The sequence below is a fragment of the Hylobates moloch genome, unplaced genomic scaffold (assembly GCF_009828535.3).
Source record: "Hylobates moloch isolate HMO894 unplaced genomic scaffold, HMol_V3 SCAFFOLD_1, whole genome shotgun sequence".
NCBI classification, from domain to species: domain Eukaryota; kingdom Metazoa; phylum Chordata; class Mammalia; order Primates; family Hylobatidae; genus Hylobates; species Hylobates moloch.
This window is the reverse complement of record NW_026652276.1, coordinates 51,765,478-51,780,928: the sequence shown is the minus strand read 5'-3', so window position 1 is coordinate 51,780,928 and position 15,451 is coordinate 51,765,478. Positions and strand designations below refer to the sequence as shown.

The 15,451-nt window shown below is 39.3% G+C and overlaps 1 long non-coding RNA gene across 2 annotated transcripts in view; it reads left to right on the top strand.

The window, feature by feature from the left end:
* Nucleotides 1-10,317, top strand: part of LOC131383692 (uncharacterized) — a 35,507-nt gene extending 25,190 nt beyond the window's left edge. For both annotated transcript variants that reach the window (XR_009213919.1, XR_009213918.1), the window contains exon 3: nt 8,505-10,317. This is a non-coding gene — a long non-coding RNA (uncharacterized LOC131383692). The remainder of the gene's footprint in view (nt 1-8,504) is intronic.
* Nucleotides 10,318-15,451: the final 5,134 nt, after the last annotated feature.

The following is a 15,451-nucleotide window of genomic DNA, read 5'->3' as shown; positions in this document are numbered from 1 at the left end:
AAGAGCCTGCAACAGAAATGGGGAAGCAAACCAGGAGAGTGGAGTGTTACAAAGCCAAAGAAGAGGATGTTTCAAGGAGGGAACAGTCAGCAGTGTCCAATGCTGGAAGAAGGTCTGGTAAGGCAAGGTTTAGCAGTTAGGAAGCTATTATATTCTCAGAGTTAGCAACAAAAAGAGGTGGTGGTTTATGCATGCAGTTGTGAGGAGAAGGGTGGTAAACATAACAGGTATGTCCTGGGAGGTGAGCGGAGAGGAGTATCCTGGCCCCTGGAAGCAGGTCCAGAAGTAGGTGAGGTTTGGCTGCTCCAGGGAGGTAGCTGGCACCTGGGAAATCTGTCAGCCATTGCAGAGTTGCAAGCTTTGCTCTGGGATTCAGATGCAGATAGGCAGTATCTAAAAGGAGGATGATGTGAGTGAGGCAGAAGCTCAGTCCTAAAAGGGTGACAGTTCTGGCCAGGTCTCCAAGCCTGCAGTTGATGCACAGGGATTTAGGCTGGTATCAGCTCTGGTGTGCAATGTGTGGGCCAGACTCAGGACATAGAGGACCACTCGTAAGTACTGCTGCAGAAGTTCAGGGCAAAAATGAGAAGCCAGGTGAGTTAGTTGCTATGTTAGAGATAAAAACTACTTCCATTTTTCAACCTGGAAAGAGGACTGATTTAAGGTAGGAGCCTGCAGGTGGGAGTCAAGCAGTTTTGCTACTGGGATAGGAATGCTTCAGAGGGTTGAAAGCAGTAGGCAGAGGCAAGTCATGAATGCAGTGGTCTCCAGGCTGGTATTCACCACTGGATCACACTTCTTTTTTTCTTTATTCAACTGCCTATATGACTAGCTTCTCAAATGCTCATCGGTTTTAACATCTCATTGTTCTTTCATCTCAGTGTGTTAAATACAATTTTTATATCTACTCATTTCTACTTGCATGTTAGTCATTTTATCTTTTTAAAAATTATACTCTAACAGCATACATAATGTAAAATTAAAGGAAATATGACAGTTGTCCTAATTATTTTGGATCACTTTCTTTTAAAAACAAACTGAGCATCTGGATCAAACTTTTGAACATCTGAACCAATATGCCACTTGATCTTAGGTGATATTTTCTTTTTACCTCAACAAATATTTATTGAGAGCCTACTCTGGACAAGGAGTTTATTAACTTCTAACAAAAAATGTTAATTAGTCTGTTGTTTGAAGTGCCATCGACTTATTGTGCATTTGGTTCATTCCTATAACTAATCCTCAAGGTGTGTAGGAAGATTAGCCACTTTGACTCAGTCCTGTAAACTGTAAGCTTTAATGAGCTGAGCTCTGGGTAGAATTAGAAATACAAATACCAGTTTTTATATCTCAGGTTATTTTTCAATACCAAAATACTGTATTTGTTGGTCCAATATCATTAGATTAGTATATCTAACATATCAGAAATCAAAACCATTTATGTTTTGAGAAGTACTCAGAGAATTTATACACTATGTTAATATTTCACATGGAGCAGAGGTGTGCCCAATGCTTCTTCCTCCTGGACTAGGAGAAATATGGAGCAGTAGGAAGGAGGTTCCTAGGCTCCATTACTACCTTCCCATGCTGGGGCTTGATGCTGTCTGCTCCCATCAGGACCACTCATTCTCTATGGCGTGCCCTCCTCTCCTAGAGTAATTTATTTCAAACAGGCCCTTCTTCTCCAATCATCCTACTTGAGAAGAGTCAGGAAGTGGGAGAGAGAAACCCCTGTCTTGGACCTTAACCCTGTCTCAGATAGGGAACACCTAGGGACAATGTGTAGCAAATAATGAAAACTATATATGTATTGGCCTGCTCGAGCAAATGTGGCTTAAACAACAGGAAATTTATTTTCTCACACTTCCAGAGGCTAGAAGTCCAAGATGAGGGTGTCAGCAGGTTTTTCTTCTGAGACCTCTCTCCTTGACTTGTCTTCCCCTTCTGTCTTCACGTGGTCTTTTTCTATGCAAGTCTATGTCCTAATTATAAGGAAACCAGTGGGTTTGGACTAGGGCCCACCCCTAATGACCTCATTTTACCTTAATTACCTCTATAAAAGCTGTCTCCAAATATAGTCCCATTCAGAAGTCCTAGGGTTTGGATTTCAACATACACTTTTTAGTAGAGGGGATGGGGGAGGGGGGTTGGCAGGAGAGGTAGGAAGAGTTCAGTCCATAACACCATATATGTCTATCTTTTTAAAAAATCAAATACAGGCATTTATATATTCTGCAAAATAAATGCCAAAATACAAGTACTGCAATCAATGTCACAGTTATTCTTATAACATAATGAGCTCAGTTGCTTAATTGCATGGTAGAAAGGTGGATTTTCTATTTTAATGGCCCCTGGAAGAGTCTCAGAGGCTACCAACTTTAAAACATTTTTTTAAATAAGAGGATCTTAATTTTTATTTTACTATGTAGTTACTGTTGCCCAACTGTTTCATCTTGCCGTTGACTGGATATTCTTAATACATAGAAATGTAAATGAAAAGCTAGTTTTCAAAGGGTAATTAAAGGACTTTGGTAAAAAGGAAGAGAGTGACAAGAAATATTTGATTTAGGATGACTTGGATGGCTGAAAAGAGAAAATCCAAATAGTTTTTTCCCTCTTTGGGTAGTCGACCAAGAAGCAAACTCAGCATCTGAATTAGCTCAAAGGGAAAACAGACCTAGTAGAAATGGGGTGTGAACTCCATAGTTAAGCTCTGGTCTGATAAAGTGACTTCCCAGCCAGGAAGCTCACACTGTTACACAGTGAGCTAAGTGTTCCCAGTCCCTCCCATCTGCCCATAGATATGTACAGCAGCACCAGGGTGGGGCTCTTGCTATTCTGCAACCAGCTGTGCCAGCCCACAGAGTGCCTCACTTCTCCGTGGAGCATTAAGAACTCCCTAGCTTCTTCCTCCAAGTTTCCCACATTACATCTCTCCCTGGAGGCTGCCATGGGTTGGGGCTGGCACCTTTGCATTCCATCCATGTTTGCTTATTGATGGATCAATTGATCGATCAGACTTTACAGATTTCCCATCCCACCCCTTGGACAAGTCCTTTTAAGCTAAGTATCAGTTAATTCTGCAAAATATGGGAATTCATAAAGATGGTCTCTATGACTCTTTTTTGCCCTAACTTTATATAAATCTATGCTACAATTTCAGATTTTAAGGCATATTTTTTAAAATATCATGTATAGCTACAAAAGAAACTATAAATGCCATCGACTAACACATAGGAAAGAAAAGTACCCTTTTCTTCCTAGGGTCTTAAGGCTTATTTTAGATGGGAAATTTGAGTTTACCTCAACCTTGAGTTTTCAACTCATTCCCCTGCTCTGTTTTGGGCCACTCTTGTTTATAGAGGTAACTCTGAGATCACCCTAAAACTATGTATAAGCTGAAATATTCATTATCAATGTCAGTGGCAGGTTCTCCTCCAGTGATCAGGCTATAAAACACAAATATAATTCTGAAAAGTAAAATTTTATAAACGCAAAATGACTATCTATATGATAGCATTATCAGCAAAGCTTTGCTCTTCCTCTTCTGACTATAATTGCTAATTGTTTTCTAATGCTCTTTTGTACAGCCCTGTGGAGTATTTCCTTGAGACATTCACATATGCAAGGTGGCTTTGTGCTGTGTTCTCCTCCCACCCACTCATCACCCACACGCACCTGCCCTCCTGTTCCCCGCTAACTCAGTGGCCCAGCCTCCTCCCACACAGGCCCAGTGACCCGGCACCCACTCAACCACCTTCTTGTTTGTTCTCCCACAAACCCACCCACTCATCCTCTCTCCTTCACACAGGTAGATGTTTTCACACTCCCACTGCTCAGCAGACAAAGCTCAAGAATGTGCTTTGGGCAGTAGTGGCGGGGCGAGGGAGAATAATTTTTTTCTAATGACCATTATGTTTTTTTCCTTGATCAACAAGCTTATTCACAAATGAGTAGTTGATAAAGTCATTTTTATGCTTAGATTATTTTTTTCAATACTTCCTCTACTCAATAATTGGATTTTCTATTTTTGAAAACTCTACCACAACATATATGTATACACTTAGAGCATTGTAACTTGTTTCAGTGAAAACACACGCCCCATCTTTTGTCTAAATTGAAATATTTCACTCACATTCTGAAGTGAACGGGTGCACCAATGAGATAATGGCTTATTGGGATGGTTATTTGTAATGATGGTGTCTGAGCTATAGCTGGAATCAATAGGCTGCCTGACAAGATTAATTGGCTGTGAATTATGCCGGAGCAATTCCAGAGCCAATACCAGAAACAAGGGCCAGCCCACTCATCAAAGCCCTGCCAAGGCCTCTCTACTCTGTGGGGCTGGCCCCAGGGGAGGTGGGGAGGCCAACCTCTGCTACTTGTTTATGTTTTTAAGGCTACTAGAAAGACTTCCCTGAATCACCCTAATGTTGCTATCCTAATGTTCCAGAATTAAAGTCACTCCTGAGTCCTCTGAGTATTTAGAGTATGAAGAATTAGAAAGATATTACTGCAGGTTCTTCCCATTCATGGCAACTATTTTTATCCTTTCAAGGAGCTCAGATCATATGCCACATGGTGTGAACAGAATCTATTCTGCAATATTATGAATCCAATCTTGAAGAGGAAATATGTGTATAATAGTGGATTTTAAGAAATGGACTATTGAATTTGTGTTTATTTATTTATTTTTTGCTTTTTAAATATCATAGCTAATGTGAACTCCAGGAACCATTTGTCCTTCTCTTTTATCTCTCCAAGGTGTAGCATGGTGCCTGACATGTAGTAGCACTCAATCCATGGCTAGAAACTTGCTTCAGATCCCTGGCGTTTTATCTTGTCAGCACTAAGCTTTAGGGCCAATTTTATTGAATTTTATATGTACCAGTCTTTTACTCTTGATTTTGAATACAACTACTCTTTCCTTTAAATTTCCACAAAAATTTGCTATGCCCTCTTATGTATTTTATCACTTTCTTTCTTGAATCATATTTAATCTTAAAGTTCCTAATGGCTCATAAGGACTTTTAAGGCAGATCTACATGATTTAACTTTGTATCCCCACCTAAAGCAAAGCTTCTCATATAAAAATCTCCACATATAAAAAGGTGCAAGCTGGGTGCAAAAGCAAGAGACAAGAAAGTACCTCTTGGCTCATTCAACTGCCACATGGTGATAGAACTGCCACTAAGTTTCTAGTTGCTGGATTCTCGCTAAAGATGGCAGAATGAACACAGGCATATCTCTTATATCTCTTCTCTCAATAGAGAACAGGAGAGGGGTGATGAGTAGATGAGACATTTCATAAACATTTGTTGCAAAGAGAATGGAGGAAGGTTAACTGATGTAAAAGGAGGGAAAGCCATAGTCTAAAGTGTGTGCAGTGGGGTGTACTGAAGATAAATAAGACATTTCACCTTGAAGACCTGAAGGAAGCTCAAGACTTGGAGTCATCAGTCTTGGCAGAGAGTGGGGGCGAGGTACGGAGTGCAAAGTTTGAGATAAGTTCAAAGCTTATGTATGGAACAGTCAACTACTCTTGTGCCCCAGATACAGAATATCAGCAGCCAAGCTACTCTCTCCTGTTCCAGGAGGAAATGAGAATTTTTTTTTAAATCAAGAGACACCCAGTAGGAATGGCCTGAGCATCAGAAAAACCAAGCCTGATAGAAGAAAGAAGGCATGAGGACCTAAACAGTCAAATGAATTGCAAGTCTGCACTGGGAATGGTTGGATTATCTGTGCTCTCTCCCCTGCTACATAATCAAAGCACTATTAATCAGGCAACTAACCCCTAGGCCAATGTTTCTAAATTGTGGGTTATGAACTCAGTTATGATTAGTGGAGTATAAAATCTGTTTAATGGGTCATAACCAACATTTTCATGGGTTGGGTTCCTTGAGAAGCAGACTTTGAGGTGGAGTTGAGAGTTCAGAACATTTATTAGGGTTTGTCCTTGGGACCAATATCTGTGGAAGGATATAGAATTGGACAAAAAGAGAATGCGAGCTGTGATGCAAGACCCAGTGACTATTTCACCCAACCGCACGAGGAGCACTGAAGCTAGAATTGCTTTTCAGAGTTGTCCCACACCAGGCCAAGATATCCAGGACTTTATTCTCTGTCATAGGCTGAATTGCATCTCCCCAAAATTCATATGTTGAAGTCCCAACACAGAGAACCTCAGGATGTAGCCTTATTTGGAAATATGCTCTTTGAAAGGATGATTAAGTTAAAACAAAGCCATTAGGATAGGGCAGTAATCCAGGAGTATTTGTGTCCTTGTAAGAAGAGAAAGACACACAGAGGCACCTACATGTACAAAGAACAGCGAGACTTCCAGCCACCAGAACTGTGAGAAAATTAATTTCTGTTGTTTAAGCCACTAAATCTGTGGCATTTTGTTATGGCAGCCCTAGAAAACTAATATCCCCCCACCCCCCAACCCTTACTGGATGTGGCCACAGGAAGTATGACCTTGGGCAAGGCAGCTCTGCACTGAAGCAATCCCTGAAAAGGCCAACAACTGAAGAGTCCCCACCAGCAGCAGTCTCAGAGTCTGGGGCAACTAGTCCCCTCATTGCAGTGTATCTAATGGATATATAATGGTCCATCACAAACATTAAAGAAAATAAAATTCAGTAGACTAGGTAGAGAATGTCAGAGAGCATTCTATGAAGAGAAAGTAAATATTGTTTCACAAAACATTTTTGTCTTTATAAATATATGTGAGTGTGTTGACTGGGACTTGATGAAAAAGAATTTCTTACTGTCAGATAGGTTTATTGGGCACAGTGGATCATGCCTGTAATCCCAGCATTTTGGGAGGCTGAGGCAGGAGGATCACTTGAGCCCAGGAGTTTGAGACCAGCCTGGGCAGCATGGCAAAACTCTGTCTGTACTAGAAGTACAAAAAATTAGTTGGGTGTGGTGGCTGAGGTGTGAGATCACCTGAACACGGGAGGTCGAGACTGCAGTGAGCTGTGATTGCAACACTGACTCTAGCCTGGGCTACAGGAGTAAGACTGTCTTAAAATGGGAAAGAAAACAAAGAAAAGAAAAAAGGAAAGGAAAGGAAAGGGGAAAGGAGAAAGGAAAGGAAGAAAGAAGGAAGGAGAGAGGAAGGAAGGAAGGAAAGAAAAGAAAGAAAAAGAGAAAGGAAGGAAGGAAAGAAAGGTTTAGAAGTCACTCACCTAGGAAATAAATTAAAGGGGTTTTTTTCCCCAAAAAAGTTAAATATACAACAGATAAAATGCTTTCTCTACCATACAAAAGTGAAACGCATCACTCTACAAACCCCATCTACCCACACAGAGCTCTTCATCAGCTTTTGAGTGCTCTATTCTTAAATATAAGTCGGCAAAAAAATACCATGAGGCATGTAAATCATACCTCTAACCTAAAATAGAGGACGAAACATGAAAAACAGAAAATGGAATACAAAGGGAAACTATAGAAAATAGAAAAATACTGTTTAAATGCTAATTTATAGCCTCAAAAATTATAAGATTTGTATCTATAAAATAAAAGCAGAATGCGATGATAAAAGAACAATTAGAAAAAAAAGGAAGGAGCTCTTGGAAACTAAAAATATAATTTTAAAAACCTCAGTAGGAGGAGTAGGAGATAAAGTTAAGGAAGTTTGCTGAAAATAGAACCAAAAGATGAGTAGATAAACAATAAGAAAGGAAAGGTATGAGACTTAGACTATCCATCCAGTAGGAACAATATCTGACTACAAGGAGCTCAAGAAAGAGAAGAAATGGAGGAAAAAGTGTACAAGAAAAGTTCCCAGAACTGAAGGCTATGTCTAAAAATCGAAGGTACCAAGTACTCAGCACAACAAATAAAAAATGGCCCACACCAAGGCACACCATTGAGATGTGTCAGACCTTGGGAATAATGAGAGAATCCCAAAAGCTTTCAGAAGAAGAAAAAAGAATTCGTTTTATGCTAAGAGTAGGTATCAGAATGCATCAGACTGCTTGCTCAACTACAATATTGGACTAGGGAAAGCAATGAACAATGCCTTAAGAATTATGAGGGATAATTTCATTTATTTATTTATTTATTTATTTATTTATTTATTTATTTATTGAGATGGAGTCTCGCTCTGTCGCCAGGCTACAGTGCAGTGGTGTGATCTCGACTCACTGCAACCTCTGCCTCCTGGGTTCAAGTGATTCTCCTGCCTCAGCCTCCCAAGTAGCGGGGACTACAGGCATGCACCACCATGTCCAGCTAATTTTTGTATTTTTAGTAGAGACAGGGTTTCATCATGTTGGCCAGGATGGTCTCGATCTCTTGACCTTGTGATTTGCCCACCTTGGTCCCCCAAAGTGCTAGATTACAGGTGTGAGCCACTGCACCCAGCCAGGATAATTTCTTTTAAACCTAGAATGCAATACCCAGCTAAACTATCAATGAAGTGTGAGAGCAAAATAAAGATAATTTCAAACAGAGGAATTCAGAAACCTTAGGTCTCATGTATCCTTTTATAGGAAGCTACTGCAGGATATGATCTAAGAAAATAAGAGGAAGAAAACAAGAAAGAGGAAGACATTGGATCCAAGAAATAGGGGATCTATCACCTTACAGATGAAAAGGGAATCTACATGATCTTTGTGAAGGTGATTTGAGCATAGCACCTCTGCAGGAAACCTGAAGAGCAACAAGCGAGATTAATACAGGACACACAGCTCCAGTAAGGATGTCACCAAGGAAATTAAAATCATTTGTTGTAGAATACGTTATGAATCTGAATGCAGTAAGAGGAGGTTTACACTTCTGGTGAAGAATAGGGAATGAATTTGTGATAGGCATGTAGAAAATTAAGCAAACAAATAAAATAATAACTCCTGGGAAAATAGGAATTTGTACCAAAAGTATCAATATAATCTTATATATATATGCCTCAGCTTTGAATAATATTTGTCATTTTAATTATGTAAAAACTGAATAATTATCAGCCAGGCACAGTGGCTCATGCTTGTAATCCCAGCACTTTGGGAGGCCGAGGTGGGTGGATCACCTGAGGTTAGGAGTTCGAGACCAGCCTGACCAACATGGAGAAACCCTGTCTCTACTAAAAATACAAAATTAGCTGGGCGTGGTGGCGCATGCCTGTAATCCCAGCTACTCTGGAGGCTGGGGCAGGAGAATGGCTTGAACTCAGAAGGTGGAGGTTGCAGTGAGCCAAGATCGCGCCATTGCACTCCAACCTGAGCAACAAGAGCAAAACTCCGTCTCAAAACAAAACAAAACAACAAAAATCTGAATAATTATCAGAGAAAAACACTGTAATATAACTATATTGAAAGAATAAGAAGAGAATATAAGAGGCTAAATCTGTATCTCTCACAGAAGGGAGTCATAGATAATAATATCTGGAACTGAAAAAAAAATCAAGAAACAGCAGTTTAAAATGTGGAGATAAACACCAAAACAAATAGCTGAGGCCAGGTGTGGTGACTCACACTGAAAGACTTGAGCATGTTTGCTTTTGGGAATGGAAATGGAATTAGAACGTGCAGGTTGTACAGGGAAAAGGGCTGCTCTTTGTCTTTTAGACTTTGAGGAGCTATTTGGCTTTTAAAGCTCTGTGCATTTATAACTTAGATGGAAAATATAAACAATTTTAGAAAGAAAAATGACAATATATGTATTTTTGAGATATGGAGGCAAACATTCTAAACACTAAAAAGAGAAAAGCTTGAGAGTGGTTTCTTTTGGGGAGCAGGACAGGAGTTGATTTTCACTGTAATTATTACTAAGCCATTTGATTTTATAGAGTTGTGAGGACATTACCTTGAGATAAATTTTAAATTAAAAAATAAAAAAAGGAAAGTCCAGGAAGGAATTCAGGCATGAGGACATTTAAGAGCTTTGAATTTTAGCTCTGTTGCTTATAGTTTCCCAATTTTAAAAATCTTTAACATCTTCCATACCAGGAGATAAGCAGTAAATGAGAGAACACATTTGGAAGCTCTTGGTAGACTGAAAATAACTAAGGGAGGTTCCCTTCTTTCCTCTTACGGATAAAACTTGGTTTTCAATAGTATAAACTCAATCCTTGAAAAACCTACCTCCTTCCCTAGACTCACAAGGGTGCTTCCATGACATCTTGGATATAAAAGGAATACTTAGTGTACATGTGAATAATTAAGTCATTTTTTAAAATGCCCTATGTGAAATAAGAAATGACCTCTGTGTAATTCAACTAGTCTTGCAATAAGACCCTTTCTCCAACAATAAAGTGCAATAAATAATTTACTCATATGACTTTTCTCAAGCTTTAATGATTTTTGAATGAGTCCCAGATTCCATTTTTATTTAACAGTAATTAGAACCAATCCACTCATTGTGGAATGCCATCAGAGCTGGGCTGTGGTGAATGGGTTAGGAGTAGGGAATTGAGAAATTGATCCCCACAGCTCTTGGGGTAGGCAGCCCTCCTGGATCAGTAGCCTCTGGACAAGAGCAACCAAATTGTTTTACCCAGTGTTGTACAATTATGATTGTCTTTGGTTGCCATATCACAAAAAAGGTTGGGAAGCACTGCCTTGAACAGTTGCCATAAAAATCCCTTATAAGGACTGATAGTCTGATAGTCATTTAGGTAAAGTCTTGTTCATTTGTTTACTTACAAAATGTATAAGAAAATTTGCGTATCTTTAAATGAGTTTTTGATGTTTCCAAATCTGAGTGGAAACATGTAACATTAGGTTTATGAATGAGTTTGAATAAAGTTCAAGTACAAGTAACTTAATAGAGACCCCAATATAGTAGTTGAAAAAATTTATATCATTATTCCTTCCTGTAAAAAGAACTCTGGAGAAAGCCAGCCCAAGGGTAGCATGGTGGCCTCATTGTCTTCAGGGATCCTGGTTCCTTTCAGCTTTTGCTCTTACATGGCCAAGGTAATCTTCTTAGCAGGAAGCTAAGCCTCCTCCTCAGGGAGCTGGGAGCCAGTATGTCCACACCCCAAAGGCAGGATGGAGCAGCAGGATGGAGCAACAGGATGGAGGAGGAGAAGAACAGTGTACCCTTTTCCAGGGGAGAAATCCCAGAAATCACCATTCTGTTTCCATTTGGGTCTCCCTAGTCACATGACCACACAAAGCTGTAAGCATGGATGCAAAATGTGTTCTTTTAGCGGGGTAGTGCTATGTCCAGCTTAAAATAGCAGTATTATTAGTTTGAGAGAGAAGAGGGAAAAGGGATATTTAGTAGGCACCCGTGTCTTTACATGTCTTAGTAACTGCCATGTAATTCACTTCAAACAAAAACAATCTGTCCATTAGTCATTTTATATATACTGCTAGAAAGGTTAACATAAGCATTAAGGAAGACCAGTTAGCAAATTTATTGTTTGGAGTCCCGATTACATATTTTTGTTGGATTTATTAATGATTTAGGCACTGTGGATAGAGGGTAAAAACTCAGATTCTGAAGCTGACTGCCTGGCTTCCATTTATTAGCTGTGTGACCTTGGGAAAGTTGCTTGAATGCTCTGTGCCTTAGTTTTATTTTCTGCGAGATGGAGATAATAGTAATTGTACCCATCTAATAGAATTTTGGAGGATTACATAAGTTAATACAGTACATGTAAAGTACTTAAAATAGAGTTAGCTACTAATACACCTTTCTCTTGAATTAAAACCTTTTCCTTGGCCAGGCACGGTGGCTCATGCCTGTAATCCCAGCACTTTGGGAGGCTGAGGCAGGTGGATCACCTGAGGTCAGGAGTTTGAGACGAGCCTGGCCAACATGGTGAAACACTGTCTCTACTAAAAATACAAAAATTAGCCAGGCGTGGTGGCAGGCGCCTGTCATCCCAGCTACTCTGGAGGCCGAAGCAGGAGAATCGCTCGAACTCAGGAGACGGAGGTTGCAGTGAGCCAAGATCCCGTCACTGCACTTCAGCCTGGGCGACAGAGTGAGACTCTGTCTCAAAAGATAATAATAATAAACCTTTTCCTTTAGACTCATAAGTAGCTGTGACAATCAGATTCACTCTCTTAAGAATTTCCAGATATGCAGTATTTTCTTGGCTTTGCATTTGTAGATATGCTGATCCCTAGAGTCAAACCACAGGGTTTTACTTGAGCTAATAAATGTTGTATCCCATAGTAGCATTATGAAAGGGAAAGGAGTTGGCATTGGTAAAATTGAACAATAACTGGTTTGTCTCTTTTCCCTCCCCTTCTCCCACTTCTTCCTTTTAATAGACTGTACTAATGAGATCACCTCCCTGCCCTCCACACATACAGTCTGAGTTTCCTGTTGCCCCAGGGCTGCATAGATTCTTGGTCTCTCTACCCTCTCCACCTCTCCCCTCCCCATCCCCTGCAGTACAGCGTGCCTTGCCCGGAGCCCTTCTCACTTATGCTCTCTAATCATTTCTGGCTGTTCAAAATGATGAAATTGCCCAAATTGGGGCCATTCAAAAAGCCATTTCTATGTGCTGCTTTATTATTTTCTGGGTTTTTTTTTAAGTTTCCTCAAATGTTCCCACAAATAGAGAAGGTCTGTTTTCCTTCCAGAAAAGCAATATTTAAGATAAATTTTGATGATTAGTTGCATTTAAACTATAGCTAGTGTACTTTCTCAGCTTTTTTAAATAATAAAAGTTAGAATAAAGAAATCTCAGGAAAAAAAGGAAAAAATGTATCTTTCCATTAACTTGTGACTTTCATCTTTGGACCTAAGGCAACTGCTTCAGTTATTGCTCTTTCCTTTCTAGGAGGTAGGGGTAAGTAAGACCTATAGAACATGTGCCTCAACATGTTTTTTTCTGGGCAAAACTGGGAAGTTACACACATTCCTTCTGCTCATATTCTATTGACAAGAACTTAGTCATATGGCAATAACTAGATTCAAGGGAGGCTGGAAAATGTAGTCCATAGCTGGGCATCCCTGGCAGGTAGGAACTCTATTACTAAGAGGAGGAAGGGAGAGCAAATATGGAGCATGTTAGCAGTTTTTGCCACACAAATGTATCACACAGTTGCAATATAGTAAGATAATTTTATTTTGCTTTTTACTTAACATTATATCAAGAGCTTTTTTCCCATGTTGCTACATGGTCTTCAGAATTATAAAGTAGTGGCTTTGTAATGATGTGTTGAGTGTATAATCAATAATTATTTAATTCTTCCTGTTGTCAAAAGTATAGATTCTTTCCAGTTCTTCACTATTACAAACAACGTCACACTAGATCTTTTCATGAGTTTATATATATATATTTTATCTTTTGGGAATAATTCCCTTAGGATGAATTCCCAGAACTAGGATTACTAGGTCAAAGGGTGTGTAAACATTTTATGAGTCTTAATGTTTTTGTTCCAAATTGGTTTCTGAGAAGGCAGTTACCAATTTGTTCCCTAAAGAAAATGTGGACATTTTCCTATAAATGTGGGTGGAAGACACATTCACACATCCTTATAGGTAGGTTGTTTTCAGTTTTCAGGGTCTGGCTAGAAACAGCACAAGGCAGCACAGGACTTGAGTCCGAATCCCTTGCTCTGTCACTTCTTAGCTGTATAGCTGCAGGCAAGTACTCACTCTCCCTATGCCTCTGATTTCTTAAAGTTGAGGAAACAAGTAATTCCCTCAAAAAGTTGTGTGTTAATCATTAAGGCTGTTGACAAATACTCTGTTTTCCCATCTTCTATGCACATGTTAGAAATGTAATCTCCTGTCTCTCTGAAGACAGATATGACCTTGGGACTTGCTTTAGCCAGTGGAATGGAAGCAGAAGTAACGTGTAATTTCCAGGTATATGTTTTGAAAGTCTGTGTCTAATTTGCTACTCTTCTCCCTTTGCCGTATGCCTGGTTTGTCTCTTTTCCCTCCCCTTCTCCCACTTCTTCCTTTTAATAGACTGGAAATGTTCCAGATAGTACCAGCTCTTTAAACCTGAGTCCTAGAGTAAAGATGGCAGAGTGGAGCCCCAAGCCAACATGTGACAGATATGCAAATAGACCAAGAAATAAATCTTTGGGTGTTTTGAAGCACCTGAGACTTTGAGGTTGTCTGTTATTGCAACATAACCTAGCCTACCCTGACTGCTGCAGGTTTTCTCAAGATTAATGAGATAATATGCATAAGATGTTGGACTAATGGGTACAGCATTTATATGGGTCCTTTTGCAATAATATTAGGTTGGTGCAAAAGTAATTGTGGTTTTTGCCATTAGTTTCAGAGTTATTATTAATACCATTTATTCATTCAGTGCCTTCCATATGCCAGGCATTTGTGTACATTATCACTAATCTTTGGAATAAATTTGAAATATTATAAAAACCTCCATTTTATAAGGGAGAAAAAACAAAGCTTGGAATGGTTAGTATTCTGCCAAATGTCATCCAGCTAGGAAGTTGCAGAGCTGGCTTTCATACCTCAAGCATTTCTCCCCTCTTTTTCTCTTTTCCTTGTCTTTGGAAGTTTATGTCATTATTTTATTTTATTGCTATTAACATCATTGTGTGAATTCCTTTGCAACATTTGTTTATGAAATTCACACTTATTCTTGCAACAAAACCTCTGTTTTCTTAAATTTATTGTGAGATGAACAGAAATAAATTGAGTCAAAGGTACAGTAGCTTACAATTCAATCCCTTGCTCCAGAAAGTTCATGAACTCAAGCACTTTTTCATTTTTCTTGGCTTGAATATGCCTGAAAGCAGTTAAGATATATGTGCTTATGAACGGAAAAAAAAAAGTGTTTCACAATTGGAGTGGAGTGAGTCAGGTTAGAATGAGCTAGATTCCATAAATTCTCAAACCCTAACATTTACAGATTCTTTCTTTTTAATGGATTTATTGAGATATAATTCATATACCATATGTCACCCATTTAAAGTATGTAATTTAATGGCTTTTAATATATTCACAGAGTTGTGTATCCATCATCACAATTGATTATAGAATATTTTCATTATCTCAAAAAAAAAGCCTATATCCCTCCACCAACACTCCCAAACCTTCTCATCACCTGACCCATCTCCCAACCCTAGGTAGCTAATTACTTTCTTTCTCTATTTCCTTCCTTCCCTTCCTTTCTTTTTCTTTCTTTCTTTTCTTTTTCTTTCTTTCTTTCTTCTTTCTTTCTCTTCCTTTTCTATGTCCTTCCCTCCCTTCCCTCCTTTCTTTCCTTCCTTCTTTTTCTTTTCTTTTCTTTTCTTTTCTTTTCTTTTCTTTGCTTTGCTTTGCTTTCACAGAGTCTCACACTGTCGCCCAGGCTGGAGTACAGTGGTGCAATCTTGGCTCACTACAATCTTCACCTCCTGGGTTCAAGCGATTCTCCTGCCTCATCCTCCCAAGTAGCTGGGATTACAGGTGCCCACCACCATGCCTGGCTACTTTTTTTTGTATTTTTAGTAGAGATGGGGTTTCACTATGTTGGCCAGGCTGGTCTCGAACTCCTGACCTTGTGATCTGCCCG